The sequence below is a fragment of the Heloderma suspectum genome, chromosome 4 (genome assembly GCF_057233095.1).
Source record: "Heloderma suspectum isolate Gila_16-S chromosome 4, 16-S_ref, whole genome shotgun sequence".
Classification (NCBI taxonomy): Eukaryota; Metazoa; Chordata; class Lepidosauria; order Squamata; family Helodermatidae; genus Heloderma; species Heloderma suspectum.
In genome coordinates this window covers 24999881-25021442 of record NC_139461.1, presented here as the reverse complement: position 1 = coordinate 25021442, position 21562 = coordinate 24999881, and positions in this window count along the sequence as shown.

Sequence of the window (21562 nt, the reverse complement as noted above, 5' to 3'; positions counted from 1 at the left end):
AACCCTTAACCACTTATGCAGACAAACCCCCAATTGAAAGGCCCAGCTTTCGTCGTTCTTGTTGTTCCTCAAATTAAACATATCAAATGAATTTTAAAACAATAAGCATATTGAAAATATACACTAACATCTGTGTTTGGGGCACAAGCTAGAGCAACGACGGCTGGTTTGCATTACCTTGAAGAAATCAAAGCATCCACTGAAGCAGACAAACTAGAGCTGGAAAAGGATTAGCTGTATTCAAGCAGAATTTTCACTCTTCCTTTTGCTCGGGATTTCTGATGTAATTGGAGTTTTTGAGCTGGGGAGCGGGTGGAAAAAGCCTCCATTTACAGATCACACAAGCCCTAATTGCACATCTAGGGTGGGAGGTACAGCTCAGAGACATGATATTCAGAAATGTTTGTTTCCAGTAGGGTTTCTTGAAACAAGCTGGGTTTTAGCTGACAAATCGGTCAAAATGACATTATTAGTGGAAATAGTTTTTCTCTCTTTTTAAAAGTGTAAATATATTCCATCTGACTTTCAAAATACTCCAACTTCAGAAAATCTGAAAATCATACAGTGTACTTGTTTCTCTCCCAAAATGTGGTTTCTCAAATGTTAGATATGCACCAGTCAGGACTGGCCCAAGAAATGTCAGTGTCTGAGAGGTAGAAAAATCAAATGATGTCCCCCGCCCCGCCCCATTTACTTCTAAGACTGAGCTTCCCTAACACAAATGTGCTGATCTTTAACAGCTACTTCAAGAAGTCTGCCTAACAACTGAGCTGCTCCTTTTCTTCCTTAGTTTTTACTGGACTGAACATGCAACCCAGTTCTAGTCCAACATAACTGGAGAGCACCTGGCCTAGAAAATCAGGCACCTTCCAGACAACATAGGATTGGCATTAAAATTATCACTGAGAATGGCAGGGGAAATCATTGGTTTGCTTGTGTTTATTTTGACAAATTTGTGCCTTTCCACCTGACTGTGCCGGCCTCCCATCCCAGGCAGATTCTCAGATTTTCCCGCTTCAGGGACTAGTTCATACATCCATGTACAGCACTTGTTTTAAGGGATGTTCTTCGCTGAAAAATCCATTTCTTTTTTGACATGACAGAGTTTGGCAGCGTGTACAACTCACTTTACGTCTGCGAGCTGAGCTGCAGGCTGGTCCCCGAACTTCAGGAAATTTTTGCATATGTTTGGTGGGGGGGGAAGGTTCTGCAATTTGTGCAAATTTCTGAGCCAATTCAGCTGTGATTTGCACAATTTGCTCAGAAATTTACACAAATTGTAAAACCTTCTTTTTAAAAAATGTGCAAAATTCCCAGAATGTCTGCAAACTGACCTGCGTCACTGCAGATCGAGTCAGGCGCTGCAGCAGGAACTGAAACAAAGTCCAGGAGGGCCAGGCCTAGGAAAATGCATTGGACTCCACCCCCCAAATGGATTTCCCCAACATCCCTACTTGTTTTCTCTCTTCCCTTGACCCATGGAGCCTAGCAGCTGAATGCGTGTGCTGATTCCATTGAAAATAATTGCATTCCGGGTGGTTTCAGGAGATATGAAAGTTCTGTCTGTGTACTGTTGTTGCTGTTGTTGTTGTTGAGATACTGATGTTGTATCTCATCTTTTAAAAATCAATAAAAGTCACAAATGTTTCAAAGGTTCTACCTGTCGTGTTTTACTTCTGATGGCCTATTCACACATGCAGGGCTCCACTTCAGTCACCAAGCAAAAGGCATACATGTATTAGACAATCCCAGGCATCACTTTGTAGAATATTTACAGAATTTTCCTCTGGAAGATGTAGTGCTGGAAATCTGCAGAACCTTGCACCTATTTGGTCCTATAAAAAGGGTAACACAGGAATAGCAATAGAAGACTCCCCCACCCCACCCCACCCCACCCCACCCTTGAAATGGCAGCTGAAGTTACTCCAGCCTATGGCTGAGCTGAAGCAAGCGCCATCACTTAAGAGGTGGTCCCTAAGAGACAACAAGCTTATCACCCCTCAGCTTTGTCTTACAAGCTTGGCCTCCATTTTTGGATATTTACCTGACATGATAAGAAATCACTATCTGTGATGGTCCATCATGTGCAGTTCCACATGTTCAAGAACGGATTAATTGAGTTGGGAACCCTTACTCTAAGCCAGAGTTGTAGGCCTGCAGGCCTCAGTCACTGATACACACACACACACACACACAGTTATAACACCGGAGAGCATTCATTTATCGCTGGTAGTCATAGATAATACATGAGCTTCTGAAACCACTGAACACTGAAGCCAGAGAAATGTGAGGTTTGCATTGTTTGAGGGTGTGCATGAGTTGGGGGGAATATTTTTGCATGGGATAACTGAAGAGATAACTGGAGAGGGGGGGTGTTGTTGTTATCCAGGTTCAGCCATCTTATGAAAAGAGCATCTTTTTAGAAGTCTCCATCTTCTCAAAGATGGAACAAAAAAGAGGAAATGCATCACCAAACAAGAGGACAAAAGAGGACATAGTTTGCATAGAAATTTCATATGCTAATGTATATATTTAGATGCAACTTTAGAAATAATTACTTTTATTTTAATAGAAATACAGTACATCTCAGTATAGTGCAGAAGACCGTAACCTCTGTGTCTGCCTGTTCAGTCTGCTGCCCAGGTGCTAAATGTTGATGGGCAACAATTCTTATGGTTCTTTAGCTTTACATTGGAAATGAACAGTAGAGCCTTTCAAATAGAAGACACTTTCAAATAAAGGACAGTCCTCTGGCAGTCCTTCAAATAGAGGACGAGGACAACTGGCCACATCAGGTCTGCAAGTAACTGTCTGGGAATATCCCATAATACAAGAAGTCTCCAATAACTAACAACAAGCTCATACATTTTTATAATATTGGGGGCATTCACGCAGCTTTCCTGCATAATACACACACAGGTTTTCTTACATCCACATATTATCAGATCGTGGGTGTAGCAAAATCATAAGAAGGGATGTGACCCTCAGAAGTTGGATGCCAAGGCCAAGCTGGGTCATGGGCAGCTGCCGCCCCCCACCCCTACCTCACCTCACCTCAAACCACTTCTCAGCTTTGTGTTCTCCAGTCCTGGTTTCCTGTGGTTAGGGGCTAGCATGAAGCTGGAACTGCAGCAGGTTGAAGATAATTGCTTTGTTGACCAGGCCAGTTCTGGCACTGCCAATACTCCATTTGTTGGGTGGCCCATGCGCCCTGCTTTACAGTCCTTTATTTGAAGGGCTGTCTGATCAAAGTCCAGTTTAAAGGTTAAAAATTGTTGCTGTAGATTGCGCACATGATGAAGTGATTTGGGTGGCTTGTTCAACCTTTTTTCTTTCTGTGACGGTGTCTCTCCTTTTTTGGCAAAAATTGTAAGAACCTATGGTTATAGCCAATAAAAGCAGCTGCCTGGCTGACGGATAAAGAACCATAACAAGGAGGAGCAGGGACCTTGAATCTGCTCCCCAAGAATTAGCACCTGAACATAGGGATGTCCGCATTTTGTGAAATCTGTGTTGTGTGTTTTGTGGATTGTGCAGTGTCATTCCTTCTGGCAGATTAGAATTTCATTCACAGACGGATTAGAATTTTTTTTCATTATGCAGAAAAATGCACAAAAAATTCTGTCAGAGGGTTTGCAAGAATTTACGCAACTTACGTTAATATGAAACACTTAGCGTATTGTCCCCCATTCCATTCAATTTTTCCCTGTGTATATTTACCAGTCTCAGCAGAAACTTGCATCTTTTCCTGTGAATAAATTTGGGTACATTTCAGGAAAGTTTAAAAAAAAAAAAAAAGGTTTGAAAGTCCATGGACTTGAGGAGGCCTGTCTGCAGCAGATTCTGCAGGTCACATTCTTAGAAAATCCAAACTCATTTTAGTCCATCTTAGATTTCTCCAGTGTCCCTACCTGCTCAGCAGGCTGAGCAGGCATATGTTATCTGATCACTGTCTTCCCTACTGTGATTTTTCTTATTTAAATTATAGTAATTATTTATACATTTGCATCTATATCTATATGAATTAGCCTATGCAAATGTTATCCAAACTTCTTTTGGATGCATTTCTTCTTGTTGTGTGATGCATAAGTGGCCACTCTCTCTGTAGAAGGCCTGAGTCTCCAGCCTGAATTAAGTTGGATGCCGATCATCTGAGCAGATCCAATGAATGCTACAATGCAGGAAGCTATTCCACAAACTTCCAGCTGAGCCTAAATGATCTATTAAGCAGCTGGCTCTCTCTTGAAAGTTTTCCTTAACATCACTCCTCTGAATTTTGCAGCTCACCCACTCCAGTCACCACAAAAGAAATGGGACAGAATATCAACCACGCCCTAATGCCTTTTCTGGGATGAAGATGTCTGATTGTCTAGGCTAGTCAATAAGATCTTGAATTTGCCTGTCTGGCTATTGTTCTACATTCCATGGAAAGCCAGTAACAAGCCCAAAACTTCACTCACTGGAATTATGCATGATACATTTAAGCCCACAGCTGGTAACAGGTTGCAGATACCAGATGCCAAGACAGATGCCAGCCAATAATCACATCACCTGAGTGGAGCCCTGCATAGATCTGGCAGCCTTAATAAAAATGAAACAATAACCAATGCAGCGTGTATGTAGTCAAACACTATGAGAACATCGAAGAAATTACATTCATAAAAACATGAAACAAACTGTGCTGGATATAACCAATGGCCTATTAGTCCAGCATTCTGTTCCCACATTGGCCAACCAGATGCCTATAGGAAGCCCACAAACAGGACATGAGTGCAACAGCACCCTCTAGCTCATGTTCCCCAGCAACACTTAGACACGGGCATACTGCCTCTGATACTGGAGGGAATATATAGCCATGCTGTCATGACTAGTAACCATTGACAGTCATCCTGTATGATCCTTCCTTTCCCTCACCTCATTGTTGTTTCGATATTGCCCAGCTCTTCTTCACTTCTGCTCACTTCTACAAGGCTCAGACCAGCTTTCCCCAATCTGGTGCCCTCCAGATGTTTTGTTGACCATTGGCCAAGCTGACTGATGCAAACTGAAGTCCAAAGTATCTGGATGGCACCAACTTGAAGTCCAAGGTATCTGGGTGGCACTAAGTTGAGGAAGCCTGGCTTACGTGACTGCAGAGCTTTATAACATGGTGTCTGCTAGTTCTTGGGAACTTTAGTTTTTAAAACATCTTGTCTCAATAGGAGTCTTCCAGTCTCCATGTGCATTAATAACAGCTTTTAGCTGCTGCTACTATTCACATGTCTTTATCTTACTGGCGTTGATTGCATGTGGCTTTATTAACATCTACTTCAGATTGTTAATGTTCTGCTCTTTTATTATTGTTAATATGGATGATTGGTCATTTTAATTTCTTTATTTGTTAGCTGCCCTGAGAACCTTCTGGGGTTGAAAAGGCGAATATTTATTTATTTATTTATTTATTATTTCATTCATTCATTAATTTCCATCCCGCCTTTCTACCAAATATGGTGTTCAAAGTGGCTAGCAATAATAAAATCAAGATTAAAGCAAGAACTTGATTAAAACATAACATAAAAGAATACATTTTAAAAACACAATTAAAAACACAACAATAAGAGAAATAAATGGCACCCAACCCATTAAAAACCCCTTCAGCAGTAGTCTAGAGCCCTGTTCAGGTGCTGAGGAGAATGCACAAGGGCTCAAAGTGGGCACTGGGATGGGGCCATGCTGACCCCTAAGTCTCTGGGCACACTGGCCATGCCCCCCTCAGTTCAGACTTGCCATGTTGAACCAGCAAGGTCTGAAAGGGAGTTATATTCACATTCACAATTGCAGCCCCTGCTTTATCAGCTTATGTGCCAATGGCCTGCCTGAATAAAAATGCCTTCGCCTGCCAGAGGAAAGACAACAGGGAGCAAGCCAACTTAGGATACAGATTTATTGAGAAATAAATGAATTGGGGTATTTCACTATCAGGACAGCATGCACAACTACCTCCAGTTTTCTGCACAACGAGAGATTGAAGTCAACTTCTAGTTCTGTTAAAGCAGGGCTACAGAGCTTCTTTCAGCCTGAGGGCTGAATTCCACTTGGGAGAAGCTCTCAGGTTCCACATTCCAGTGGTGGGCATGGCCAAAGGGAAAAGGGGCCAAACATTCCAGCCTATTTTAGCTTAAAGCTATTATGAAGCCTTGAGAGAGGCATTTTGGCCTTTCAGAATAGGGGGGGGACTGCAAGAAGTCAGTAAACTACCCAACAATCAGTTGGGGGGAAGGGGTGGGGCCAAGAGAAGGGGTGGGGCCAGGGAAAGGGGGCAAGACCTCCTGTGGAATCCCAGAGGAATAGATTGGGACCACAGAAGGTCCAGATATGGCCCCCAGCCTGGGGTTCTGCACCCTTGAGTTCAAGGATCTCAAGTTGCTGGTGTCAGGACAGCTCCTTCTCTGCCTGAGATCTTAAGAGACCTGCTGCTAGTCAAAGTCCACGTTGCTGGGCCAAATGGACAAATAGCCTGATCTAGTAGAAGACAAAATCCCATGTACATTTAAGCACAGAAGCAACGTCTCCCATGGAATGTCCTGATGCTGGCCCTGCCCACCGGAGAATGTCTCGACAACATTATGCTTTGGACTCGTCAGCCTGAATTATTTGCTGTTTTATGCCCCGGGCGATGCAGCCAGGTGGCCACATGACCAGCATTGACTCAGCAGCTCCATGCAGGTATCTGATAATGCATATCACAGCTCCTACAGCAGGGATGGGGGAATGTGTGGCCCTCCAGATGTTGCTGGACTGCAACTCCCATCATCCTTCAACACCAGCTGTGCTGGATTGGGCTGATGAAAGTTGCAGTCCACCAACATCTGGAGGGGCACTCATTCCCCACCCCACCCCTACAGCCTCAGAAAACAAAATCATTAACCGGGAATTCATCCCAGCTCCTCAACAGTTGGATTCATCCAGCCTTTCTCCTCCCCTGATGAGCTTCCCGCTGCCCCCTCAGCTGGGCAAGGAGGCTTCCCATGAAACGTGGGTGCCTGCTTGCATCCCTGCCCTGCTCAAGATGGGGGGCATGTTACTATCTGAGTGTGCTATTATTTACTACTGCTGCAGACGTCACTGATTTTTTAGAATTATTATTTTTTATCTGCATCTCACAGTTTTAGGATGCAATCCTATGCATATGTAGAGAGTCAAAAAGTCCTACTGGCTGGGGCATGCTGGGAACCGTAGGATTTTTTTTCTGTCTAAACATGCATAGGCTTGTGCCCCAACCTGCTTAAACTTGGACTAGGCTGTGCTCAGAGTGATCTCCCCTCCCCCCAACAACGATATGGTTGTTTTTAGCCAAGCAAGCTTCGAGCAATCTTCCATTGGTGCTAATGACATATGTGTAAAGCCACTCCGTCTCGGGGGGTGGGAGGCACACGTGCCTGTCAGGAAACATTACAATACTCGATGTCAGCGCCAGATCCAAATCACATGACTAACAACCTGGCTTGTTACATTTGGATGAGATCTCATGTGCACAGCAGGAAACCGCTCACTTGGTCTCCTTTCCTTTCTGTTTTCCAAGGCCCTTTGATTGAAATCAAGTGCTGAGATTTGAAAAGGGTTGCATTTGACAACGCTGGGTTTCTGGATAGCTGCAGATGATGTGTAATTAAAGCGCAGATGGATATTTGTCAAATAATACCAGATGTTGTGCTTACGATGGCTTCCACTACCCGACTCCAAGCCTTTTTTCAGCTCCACCCCATACTGTGAAAAGAAAAAAAAACTTCTCATTGCACAACCATTGACTGTTTTTCTGGGCTGCAATAAAGCTGGACACAGCTTAAAATCACAGTCACAGCCAAATGCTGAGATGGAGAAAACCCCTTCTTTGTTCCATTTTGAGACTCCAGCTACCTATAAATTAGAGCCAGCATGGGTGCAGAGAACAGAGTGTTGGACTGGGACTTGAGAGACCCAGGTTCTAGCCCCACTCAGCCATGAAGCTCCCTGGGTGACTTTGGGCCAGTCACTGACTCTCAGCCTAACCTGCCTCACAGGGTCGTTGTGAGGATAAAATGGAGAGGAGGAGGGTCATGTGTGTCCTGTATATCCGTTGTGAGGATAAAATGGAGAGGAGGGGGGGTCACTGGGCTCCTTGGAGGAATGTAACGAGTAATCAATTGGTCAATTAAAACTGGTCCTGAATTTTCCATGAGATCAGCCCTGAAGGGCAGTATTCTTTCTTCAAATACAGCACCCACCCTACCCACCTAGAAAATATTCCATTAGGTGGCAATAGTTAAAGAATGGCATGCTCTTTGTAGTTAAGTCTTCTCCTGTTCCACTTGTTTCCAGTACTTAGCAAATATCTAGAAGGGCCATGTTCAAAGGCAACTTCCCTATTGGTTAGTCCTTAAATCTCTACGTAACACTAAGCCTGACCCCACCCCACAGCCCAGCTTAGCCATGAGGTCCAAAGAAAAGTGACCACTTCCAGATATATCCGGGGGGGGGGGGGACAGGCCTTTTGTCATGGTCTGCAAACCTAGGATTCTACAGTTCTCTGAGGAAGACTCCTATGAGGACAAAGTTCAGGCCACTTTCTCCAGGGATGAACATTCAGAACCTTCTTCCATGCCCTCCCAGCTGAAGGTCATACTCCTACCACCATCCTCGGACTCGGGGGATAAGTCCCTACCACCACCTTATAGGAAGCTGCCTTATACTGAGTCAGACCACTGATGCTTCTAGCCCAGTATTGTCAACACTGACTGGCAGTGGCTCTCCAGGGTTTCAGGCAGGATCCTTTCCTAGCCCTACATGGAGGTTCAGGCTGATGACTCAGCTCCCAGGAATCTGGGACCTTCTGCATGCAAAGCAGGTACTCTACCACTGAACTATGCCCACCTCCATTTCCTTGCCCTTGCAGAAGGCAAAGGATACAACACCAGCCCTTTTGCAAAACATATCCATCTCCTTCAGGGAGGCTGGGCCTAATGCAGAACGAGCCTTGCCTGCCTTTGTAAGGCTTCAACTCTGCTGAGGCAACATCTCCCTATTACTTGCATGATGGAAATGCTCCAGGCAGTTCAAGCCCGAAGGGAGCTGTCTGAGGTCCTGAACTAGTCTGCCTGAACATAAATGCTTAGTGCTACACTTCCTGAACTTGACCATAGCCTGACATGACCCTACTTACCTTATTGTGTGGGATTCTACCCAACCTGATATTACTGGATGTGATTTTGCCTGCCATGTCTATATTGGATGAGACCCTATCTGATGGGATCTTGCCTACCAATACTCTACTTCAGGCTTCATAGAATAGTAGGGTTGTAAGGGGCCTACAAGGCCATTGAGTCCAACCCCCAGGGGCCTGCTGAATCTCTTTCAGCCCAAGGGCCAAATTCCATTCCAGAGAAGTTCTTGGGGGCCACATTCCAGGCGAGGCCAAAGCCAAAAGGAGTGGGACCAAAAACACTCAGAATACTAGCCTATTGTAGCTTGAAGCTTTTACTGCCAGTAATTAAGCCTTCGGTGAGGCATTTCAACCACTAAGAAGGGGGGGGACTGCACAAAAGCCAGGAAACCAACAAATAATCGGTGGTTGTGACAAGTGGGTGGGGCCAGGGAAGGGGTGTGGCCTTCTGGGAACCTCAGAGGGAAGGATTGGGACCCCCAGAGGGCCAGATTTGGCCTCTGAGCCTAAGGTTCTGCACCCCAACTCTACCTAATGAACTTTCTCTGACGTAAGCCTGGCCCTGCTCCCTGTGAGCCCTGGGCCTTTGCCAAACAAGATATTTTGCAGGGAGGAGAAAAGAAGGTTCTGAAATTCACCCATCTGGGGAAAATGCTGTCTAGCATGACTCCAGCTGCGATTATATGGATGTTGATTCCTTGCCTCATAACTTTATGAAGTTGGCTCAGTAAACTACCAACAATGCAGAGCCAGAGTAGAGAATTTAGGATCACATTTCCTTTGTGCTTAATTTCTTAAACTGCCTGTGTTTGTTGATGCCATCTTCTCTCTGTGCATTACCAATAAAATTGTCCTCTTGTGGTGGAAGGCTTTAAAATGTGCATGACTCTCCAAGCTGAAATCTAACCAATGAGCCGAGATACTTGAGTGTACTGCTCTGGACAGCTGAGGGTATGAGTTGAGCATGGGAAGACCACTCATGTAGAGAGTGGCAGGAAGTAACGGATCTTCTTAACACAGTACGCCCTTATTTGTGACCTTGCTGAGGGTCTACTGCCTTGTGGGAGGAATAACCACTCTGGGATCTGATAGTAACTAATTACATTCTGTGGTATATTGCAGAAGAGAAAGACTCCACAAGATTCTGTATAATAGGTAGTACTCAACCCACCTCAGCTGAGCCCATTCTTATCAGAGGCTTCCACTTTCTTTTTGTTTGCTTGTTTTTGCAAATCTTGCCTATGGAGAAGCACTTAAAAGAACACAGGGGTGGGGGGTGAGGCTTAACCATATATCAGGACAGTGGATTGTCAGACTTTCAACCTTCAGAAAACCCTATCTGGTTCACTTTGCTAAGAACCCTACGTGAACCTCCAAAGGAAAATAATAATAACTGTACAAAAACCATTCAAACCATTTAAAAGACTAAAGGACTGTCCATGTGTTGTTGTTTAAAATATTTATATAACAGCCTTCATTATCAAATTTAAGGGCAGTGTACAAAATGCATTAGAACAACAATAAAATATAAACATAAAAATAAAAACAAACAAAGAAAGAAAAACTGCCCACTAGGTATTAAAATCAGCAGAAGCATGTGTATACAGGTACATTTTCAACAATGCACATGTTACAATGAATAGGGATGGGCGAATATGCAATCTTCAAGTTCCTTGAGGTTCTCTGAATCCTTTCTCGAACTTCATTTTACCTGGTTTGCCTTCCCAAACACAAGCATCTTTTTTTAACATTGGAAAAAATTCCCATTTTTAAATAATGCAATTTTTCTTAATGGTAAAATGTGCATTTTTAAAAGTGCACATTTTTCCCCAATGGTAAAAATATGTATTTTTAAAGACGTGCACTTTTCCAACTAAAAATGTGCATTCTCCCCTATAGGCTATAGCGTGAGAATACAAAGGGCAATTTGAGCAAACGTGCATTTGTGCAAATGCACATTTTTGGAATTGTACATTTTTGCAAATGCACACTTTTGAATGCAAACACAAGTTCAGGAAATTGCAAAAAAAAATGCAGTGAATTGCGCTTGTATTTGTTTTCAGAAGTTGCAAACAGGACATGTTCTCATGATTTGTCAACAGGAATGAAATTCTCATTCATCCCTTACAATTAACATGTGTAGAGGGAGAAGTGGGATTGTATTCATTGGCCACACCCCCTATGCTTTTTCATCATAACCTGTGAATGCATGTACTCACATGGGCTCTGTAGGCAGCATCAAGTGCTGGCCAAAACCTGTTCTCCAGTCTCCCAGACCCTTTCTCCTTCTCTGAAAGAGGCTTCTATTTTTCTGCCTCATTCTTAGCGAAGCTTTTTAATTTATTTTGATTGTGTTTTTTGGCTTACCTTATCACTGAGATGCAGGCAAGGGTGCAGTGTATTTTTTTTCTATTTCAGATCTCTCCATCACTCTGTGGCCTTTCTGGCTGCCCACACCTCCTGAACTGATAAAGTCCCATGGGAGGAGTTATCTCATGAAGTCTTACTCTTTAACTGAAGTATGTGTGGGAAGCTGGGGAGGCTGCACACTGCTGAAGAGATTATTGTATGGTGAAGGCAGGACACTCACAAATACCCCTTGGCCACCTTGTAACTAAGGTAAATTCGAGAACCACGCACCCCATGCATGAGAATTCCACTGAAATATTCTGCTCCTTTGGGGGGAAAAATCTCTAATGCAATTTATTTTCTATCGAATTGAACATGGATGGTTAAACTAAAATTTGGAAAGAATTTTCAACACAGTGTTAGCACAGTCAAGAACCCTTCTGATTTTATGGATATCCAGTTTCTCATATAGATCCCATGAACATGCCCTCCCCCACAGGTTACCAAATGCATGTAGAGGATGGGGGAAGGACAGAAAGTGTGACCCTGCCCTCCCCGCTTCCACACATGCTCATTGTAATATATGAAGGGTCCTAAAATTGTAGTTTAAAAAAAGTATTGTTTCATTAGAAACAGTAAAACTGGGTTGGGTGGGTTGATCTTTTCATCTGAGGGCCAAATTCCATTTCAAAGAAGGTCTCAGGGGGCACATTCCTGTGGTGGGTAAGGCCAAAATTTCAAAATGTCTTCAAAATATGAATGGTGCAACTCGGAGTTTCTGTGTAATTTTCATTCTGGATGAATGGCTTTGTGGTGGGGTTCATTTAAATGTGTGACCCCTCCCTGTAATCTGACAGGATACACTCCAGAAAGAACTGTGCCTTCTATCCTTCTGCACATTTGAATCCTGAGAACATAACAACAGTTACAGGTAGGGATGTCCAGATTTTGTTGAATCTGTTCTGCGTGAGTTGCGTGGATTGGAAGGAGTTGTCCATTCAATCATTTGTTCACCCACAAAATCAGATTTTTTTCTGCTTCCAAAAACTGCTTTTAAAAATGCTGTGAAGTACATAATTTACATGCACATACATTATCGAAGCTTTTCTGAATAGCATAACGTACTTAATCTAACTTGCATTTGTTCAATAAATTAATTTGTGTACCTGTAGGGGGAGGGGAAATAATGCCAAAAATCCATGGAATCTGCCTGACACACAGATGCCATTCCACCACAGAAATCATGGACCAGATTTAGAGAAATCCAAATTCATTTTAATCCATTTTGGATTTCTCCAGCATCCCTAGTTACAGAGCACTAATAGACGGATTCTCTTAACTTCTAACCTTACAAATGGAATCCATCCACACTCACCTGGTACCACTACCGTGATCCTATCTGACCTAACAAAAGTCAATCCACAGTCACAACGTATATTGTACAACAGAGAAGTATGACTTCTCTGTACACTACAACATCATATTCAGTATTTGCCCAATTCTATCTAGCAATACCCCCTCCCTGCCCCAATAGACTTTCTTCAAAGTTATACATCATTGTTGAATGCTATTATTCAGACTACATTTTCCTTGGCACTCAATTTCATCTCATTATCCTCAGTTATACTTTTTTTTTAGAAAGCCTGACTTGAAGCTTGCATATTTTCTTTTTCTAACGCAATGTAACACAGTATTACAGGGACTCTACCAGCATTGACACCTGCATCAATGAGCTTCGAAGATTATTGTTTTAGAAAATGAATACAAAAATACCAGTCTTTCTCAGAATCCACAGGGGAGCAGATTGTGAACTTTGATTAATTTCCTCTAACAGTAAGTGCTTCAGCCAGAGGACTGAAGCCTGATGCCTTTCCTGTTTGGCTGTACTACGTATCCGACCCATCTCACCTCCGATTGGTCAGACAGCCCCACCTAGCCTTGCTACAGTTTCTGCATTCAGATTCTGGGAGCTAGTGGTACACATGTTCTTATAGCCACCACATGGAGCTTGCTACCACAGCATGGCAAGCCATGCATCCTCAGCTGCTCATCATGTGCATGAGGCAATTTTCTCGATGCCATCAGAAAGGCATCGAAAGGCATCAGAAAGATTTCTAACAGAACTATTCACAGTGCCATGGAAAACCTCCTGGTGACCTTTGGTCCCCTGCCTTTTGTCACCAGGAAACAAATCAAAGTGAGTCAAAACAAATCGAAGGAGCCAACTGAAGTCCAAAAATGAACCAAGGAATTAAAAATGATGAATACTGAACACAAACTGGGGTGGGGTGGGGCGATCTCAGGTTAGGTTGTCTGAGCTCGATTTGGCATACTGCTGTCTTCTCAGCTGAACTGACAAGTGGGCGACAACCATTCAAGTTAACAATTATAGGGTGCAGGTATCTGGGTTTGCACATTAGTTCAAGAAGAGTGTAAAAATATGGCAGCCAAGTGGACAGAAATGGACTGTAATTAACTATCCAGAAAGAAGCATCCTACCAGCTGGAGTAATTTCTAAATGGGATGAGCATTTGAGTCACGAACAACTCCTAGAGCACTCTATGTATGAAATAATTAAAATTTTAAGGGGAAAAATGTATGATCTTTCAGTCTGCCTACCTGCCAGATTTGTTGATGAATCCCCAATATTTTGAAAGAGCAGGAACCAATACAGAGTGATGGGAGAGGTATCTGGGTCAGCCTTCCCCAACCTTGTTTTGGACTTTGACTCCTATCAGTCCCAGTCGGCATGGCCAATGGTCAAGAATCCTGGGAGTTGTAGTCCAAAATATCTGGTGGGTGCCAGGTTGGAGAAGGCTGATCTAGGTTATGGGCAAGAAATAAAGGGCTGGATCCAGACAAAGTGAGTTTCCATTTAGGTCCCACTGAAATCAATAGGACTAAGCCATCACTAAGTCTTATTCACTTATTAATATTATTTAAAGTATTTTTATCCCACTCCTCAGCCAAAAAAGACTTCTGAAGTGGCTTACCATCAATCAGTATATAAGACAGTCCCTGCTTGCAGACTTCCAATCTAAAAAAAAGACACAACACACAAGGGAAAAAAGGATATGGAGGGGAAAGGGGCGGGGGATTAAGGAAACTATCAGCAGGGCTGGGGGGATTGCACTGCTTGCCCTCTTATCTCCCAGGCCTGGGGAAACAATCCAACTGGAGCAGGCACTGATGTTTCCTTTGTCTGTTTCTGTCTCGGTCATTGCATCTTCTCTCCCACAGGGCTGCTGATGTCAGGTAGCCCTGGGGGAAGGTGGACAGTTCAACTAGAACATGCCCTCAATTGACCTTAGATTTGTTGGGAATATTGCAACCTCATCTGCAAGTTACAGGAGAGGAGCAGTGTTGCAGTTAGTTAGTTCATGGGAATTTAGGCCACAGCTAGCCTTAGAATCTCTACAGCCTACAATGCAGTTTCCTGTGATTTTGCTCCTCCCCTTCCTGTTCCCCCCTTTGACTTCCACCATTGCTGGAAGCACATCTGTTTGCTCTCACTCCTGTCTGTGTAATGGAACACAAAATGAACTAAAGAAACTCCTTTTGAAACTCTACACTGTACCTGCATTTATATGCAAGACTATTGTGAGTAAACAATTTTATCTTTCCTTCACTGAAGAAGGGTGTGGTCTCCATTTTGTTCTGAGGTAGCTTTGTGCGCATGTGGCACCCATTCTGTTCTGCCCTTTTGTTTGTCTCTGCTAAATTGCCTTTCTAACAGGAGACGTCAATTAGGGATGTCAGAGAATTCCACAACGGATCTTGGTGAGGCCGAATGCCAGTGCATTCAGCCCCCTGAAATCCGTCGTGGAACGAAGCCCCCATCCCCCAACCCACAAAAGGCGTGCGGGACAAAGTCCCTGCTGCCCCCACCCCGCGAAAGGCGCGTGAAATGGAGCACTTACCTGCTCCCGTCCGTGCTGCTTCGCTTCCTCCTCTTCATAACCGTGATAGGTTATGTAAATACTTACGTAGCCTATCACGGCTAATGGAGGGACACCATTTGCATCCCTGCAGAGGCTGTGATAGTCTATGTAAGTATTTATGTAGCCTATCAAAGCGGGGGAGGGGAAACCCAGCGTACGCAAATGGCGGCGGCTACCGCCATTTGCGTAAGCTGGGTTTTTTTCCCCCTGCCGTGATAGGCTACGTAAGTATTTACGTAGCCTATCACGGCTCAATACAGGGACGCAAATGGCGGCAGCTATGACAGCCGCTATTTGCATCCCGGCAGGGCTGCCCAGTGTCCGGATGTCCGGCTGCAGCCGGCGGCTCCACGGCTTGGCCGCGGAGCGGAGCCGGCTGGGCAGGATTCCGAGGGGAGGGACGGAACGCCTCCTCCCCGTCGAGGATTGCCCGGCGCGGAGCCAGGTAGGTCTTTCGTACATCCCTAGCGTCAATACCAGATAATACCCATCAAGATTTGGGACATAACTGCTACTAACTATGGGTAATATCCAATGGTGGCTAGACGTACATGGCCAGCTTGCTGACTCTGTTGCGCAAGCAGCCCCCGCTACTTATGCAATGGTGAATTAGTACTTCCAGGGGAAACCCAAAATGAATGGAAATATCCATTTCTGGAAGGGGGCAGGTTGGCAGAGGTCTCATAAGGAAGCCCCGCCGAACTGCCCTCTTACAGAAATGAGTGCTTATGCTCATTTGGGGGCTTGCCCCCAGAAGCGCCAATTTTCCATTGTGCAAGAGGAGGGGTCCGCTTGTGCAACAGAACTGGCAGAGCTGACCGCGTGTGCAATAGAAGTGGCGGTGGGTCCCTTGTGCAGATGGGCAGGATTGGATACTGCCCTTAGTCCAGATCTAATCCCATTTCTCCTGATTTGAATTTACAGATGTCTGCTGCTGTCATATCATGGTGAGTTATTCTCTGGAGTTCCTCTCTTGTGTGAGGGGGAAAACAGATGCAGCAGTTCCCATTAAAAATCAATATATCTTGTGGTGTATCAACCATCTCAAAGTGCCCAAAACGTGGAAAGCTACATTTTGCCTTATTAGGGAAAAGCTGGACCTTTCCCCAGCACAATCCCTCTTGCAGGCACCACTATAATAAACACCTGAACATTTGCAATAAGCAATGTAACCTCCCTGAGCTGAGGTTAGTGCAGTTACAAGAGAAACGGGAAGCAAATAATCTAAACAAAACTCTATTTAATTTTATAACTCCCATGTGATCTGTATATTTGGGGGCTCCGAGTCCACTTTCCACCCAGGTGCATTCTGTCTCCAAAACCCTGTTACAGCTCTTACCTTTTTTGTGTCTTTCGTTCTTGCTGCCCCTTTAAGTTCTGTCTGTTAAATATTAGCCCATGACCTTTTGCTGATTGGCTTCAATTAAGTCTCTGGATTTCCTCTTCCTGAGCCTAAGTCAGGTTACAGTGGAAGAATAATAAAGGCGAAGGGAACGTGTTGCAGTCGTCCAAATAATGGCCTCCGAATGTCAGCAATGGAAAGTGAGCATGACTTTGAGCTCCCACCCACCGGGAAACTTGATGGCATAATTTACAGGCAGCCTTTTGAAACTGCCAGTAGCTCAAAATGCTCAGGCAGCCTGTTTCTTCTCATGCTGGGGGGGGGGGGCAGGTCCCAAGTCTCAAAAGGAGGAGAATGGGGTAGTGGGATTTAAAATCTAATAATTCAAGGAAACTTAAGAAGATTGGCCAAAGTTAGGCCAGGGCAGGGAAGGGGTAGGAGACCATGCAAATCCCATTGTAAAACAAAGCAGCCATGTTTGGGCTGGACAGGATGGAGCTGGCAGGGAAGACTGAGAACTTCAATAGAACATTTGCCCAGATCCAGCCTTTTCTTCAAGCGCAAGATGCCAAATGGGGAAAACAGAGCATAGGCACAAAGACGGAGCACCCTTGACCAGAATGGCATCCCCATTCATTTCAATGGAGAGAAATGATAAAGCATGATCATTTGTGCATGCATGTGGATTGTCTGCTTGCCATTTAGCTTGACATCCATTTCTGCATCAAAGCAATACTGCTGTTTATTGTTAGCATTATTATAGTATCATATGTCTAACTCTGGATCATTTTTAAGATGTTAAAAATGCTGGAAAAGTATCCAGTCCAATGCAGAATCTCTGACATTTTTTTTTTGTCCAAGGATGAATTTATGCTGGGGGGCGGGGGATGACACACATGTTTATTTGTCTTTTCGGTTGCTTCCTGGGTTTGATTTCTGAGTATACCACAAATACCTATTTCTAAGCATCAACAAACTGCGGAAAGCTAACATTAGCCATTTGATAGCTTCAGCTTCATTCCATCATTTTTATTTCCTTAAGGAAGGTGAACTATTATGATAAGAAATTATTATGTGTGGCTCTTTCCTGGGTCCTCAGTTCCTGCCCATGCTAGATTGGGAAAGGAAAGGTGCGGCACCGGCGCCACTTCTCCCCTGGTTGGCAGGTGCCTTTCCCAGGAAATGGAAGGTCACTTCAAAAACAGAAAAGGTGCAACCCAAACATGCATTCTGCAGTAGTACCATCCAGAACTGTACTACATGATGATGCTGAGCATATGGCTCAGCTCTGTCCCTTGGCCATAGGGTTGCCTGGTCTCCAGAGTCTCAGACCATTAGAGGTCAGAGAGAGACATTTTTCTTCCTCTGTCATAATACTAGAATGGTCATCCCATGGAGCTGATTGGTGGGAGATTCAAGACAGATAAAAGGAAGGGCTTCTTCACACAGCGCATAGTCAAACTATGGAATTCGCTACCCCCAAGGTATAGTCATGCCCACAAACTTGGATGGCTTTAAGGGGAACTACACAAATTCATGGATGAGCAGGCTATCAATGGCTACTAGTCATGATGGCTACATGCTACCTCCAGTATCAGAGCCTCAGAGGCAGTATGTCTATGTACACCAGTTGCTGGGGAACATGAGCGGGAAGGCGCTATTGCACTCATGACCTACTGGTGGGTTTCCCACGGGCATCTGGATGGCAACAATGTGAACAGAATTTTGGAGAAGAAGAGGGACCCTTGGTGTGTGTACCAGCAAGACTCTTCTTACGATCTTATGCTTCTAACCTGATCCACCACACACACACACACACACACACACACACACAAAACATGCCACAATCCCCTTGAGAATGCAGATCAAGCAAATCAGAGTAACTTGGAAAGGAAGGGGGAGGGGTAATCATATCTTGCACTGCCACTCCAAAAGGCTTCAGCTGAGAAGGAGCTCCACAATGCCTCTTTTATGAGGCATGTTATCACCACCAAACGAGTCCTAATGGTGCTGCTAAACTTAAGCTCCCTGAAACCCAGCCATGGCTATATTGCAGCCTTCCTTAACGTGGCACCCTCCAGATGTGTTGGACTACAACTCTCATCATCCCCTGCTAGTATGGCCAGGAAGACTGCGGTACTGCTTCCACCCACCACAGGTTTCCCTAAGCAGGGAGAGATTTCAAGCATGATTCAGTCTAAGAGAAGGGAAAGGATCCCCCCTCCTTTCTAAGATGTCAGGCATAATCAACTGTGTTTGTTGAAAATCTCTTCCCATTTACCCTGCAGTCATTTAAAAATCGTGAGAAGCGTGGTGCAAACTTGACTCAGTCTTTTCCCCTACTTCATCCAGCACTAAAAAGTGGAAGCCACTTTCTTTCTCAAAGCTAGAGGTTGTGCATTCCCTTGATCCATTTAGTTACATGGCACTCAGCTAAAGCACTGGCCTCAAACTGCAGGCCCTGCCATTATCATCAGGGTTATGTTATAGTATGTACTGGGAAATAATAATCTGAATCTTGAACAAGTTAGCCCCATGTCCACTCCGAGAAAGCTCGTCAAGGCTTTTTTACATCTCTCCTAGCTCTATCGAAAATTGATATGGTGGGCCGTCCTGGTGGTTAAACTTGGAATAGAGAATTGTATCCTGAATGTATAGACAACTTCCATTTTGATGGCTCAGGGCAGGATCCAACTGTGTCATTCCAATGGCACAAATTATGTTGCACTAGCGGAAACTTGATTCTGAAATATGCACAAGAGAAGAATCCAACTGGAGTTATCATTTGCACAAGCACAGTTGTGCCAGTGGTTGAGCATTATGCTTGCGGAACCCGTTGTGCAACCAGTTGCACATAACTCTTGTGCAACCCATTGTGCAACCTGTTGTGCTTTCCGCTTGTGCAATCTGTTGTGCAAGCGTAATGGGTAACCGCTTCCATAACTGAAAGATTCAGCGGAGCTCCGCTAGCACTATTTGAGTTTGCAGGATGATACCACTGGATACTGCCTACAGCCTTTAAGGAATGATCACTTTGCAATGTGTTTTGGATTTTTTCCTCTAGGCACACAGGTCAAGCTAGTGTTTTAACTTCTTTTTTTAAAATACTTTTTATTTTATTTTTTATCTTTAGAAATGAAATAAACAGTACCAACAACCTAACTGGTAGCTACAGTTTCCCAACAATACAATATTCTTAAGAGGACACAACAACATCAGAAAGGATCAAAAGAGAGAGAGAGAGAGAGAGAGGAGGAGGAGGAGGAGGAGGAGGAGGAGGAGGAGGAGGAGGAGGAGGAGGAGAAGAAGAAGAAGAAGAAGAAGAAGAAGAAGAAGAAGAAGAAGAAGAAGAAGAAGAAGAAGAAGAAGAAATTATTTAAAAGGATTAAATTTAAACTCCAGTACATACGGGCTTCAGATTCCATTCACTTAAAAATTATACCTATAACATTGTTAAAATTGCAATTCAGTACAGCACGATTAATCTTATCATGTCATCAGTCTTATAACAAGGAAGCAGGCCTACAATTCATTTCCAGTGACCGTATAGCCAGTCTAATAATAATAATGAGAGAAATTAAAAAGGATAAATAATGATAACAAATCACTAATAAGTTTTATAATGTTATATGATAATAAAGGTTAAAAACAACCTTACAACAATCAGTAATATATTTTATACTAGATATATAAATGAGTGTGCATGTTTCTATCCACCCTCAAACAGTATATTTAGGTACAGTATGTCATATCCATTTTAAAGAAGAAGGATTTTTTTAAAAAAAGGAAAAAGAAAAATAAGAGAAAGCAGACCGATATATACATAAGCAATTAACTCTGGCCTAATCTGAGTCACTCAGACTAGACATAACCAGTTAACAAAAGCTGTTTATGGATTCCAGTTCATGGGGCTGTAACAGACATCTCACTCATTTTTGCTTTTAGCCACGCCTCTGCTATTTCATGATTCGGGAACTTCTTCATCTGACCTTCAGAAACAATGCACAATGTAGCAGGATATTGTAAGTAATATTGTAAGTTCATTTGTTTTGCCAGATTTTTCGCCTTGATGAATTGTCTTTTTTTCTCAGCAATTTCTATAATGTAATCCGGAAATAACATAACTTTATCTTGCTTCCAAAAAGATTTCCACCCCCTCTTGCCAAACACAGGATATAATTTTTTGTGGAGATTCTTGCAAATTGGACTATAATCGTATAGGCAGTGCCTTTGGCATTTGGCACACGGAATGCGTGCTCAATATCAAATAAATAATCAGATGGCACAGGTAGTATCTCATGCAAAAGCTTATCTACAGAAGTAGACAAATTTACATCACTAGGCACATCCTTAATGCCAATTATACGTACATTAGCTCTGTGAGTAAAAGCCTCCAGTTGAGAAATTCTGACGAGTGAGTTGTTAAAAACGTGCGACGCAGTTTTGTTGGCAGCCACCCTATCTTCCAGCTTGTTAACCTTCACCTCCATTTTTTGCCAAGAATTGTTAATTAAATCCACAGCCCCTTGCAGGGTGGTGATGGAATTTTGAATTATATCCACCCTTTTAGCCTGTTCAGCTAATTGCGAAGACAAAGTTTTTATCAGAGTAAATAACTCCCCTATATTTTCAGTTCTCAGTACCTTTGTCAAAGAAGGTACAGGGGGGAGTAGGCAGAGATCCATTTCCTTTTTTTCTCCTTGCTGTAGCTAGTGTTTTAACTTCTGATGGAGAATTATGTCAGTGGAAGTC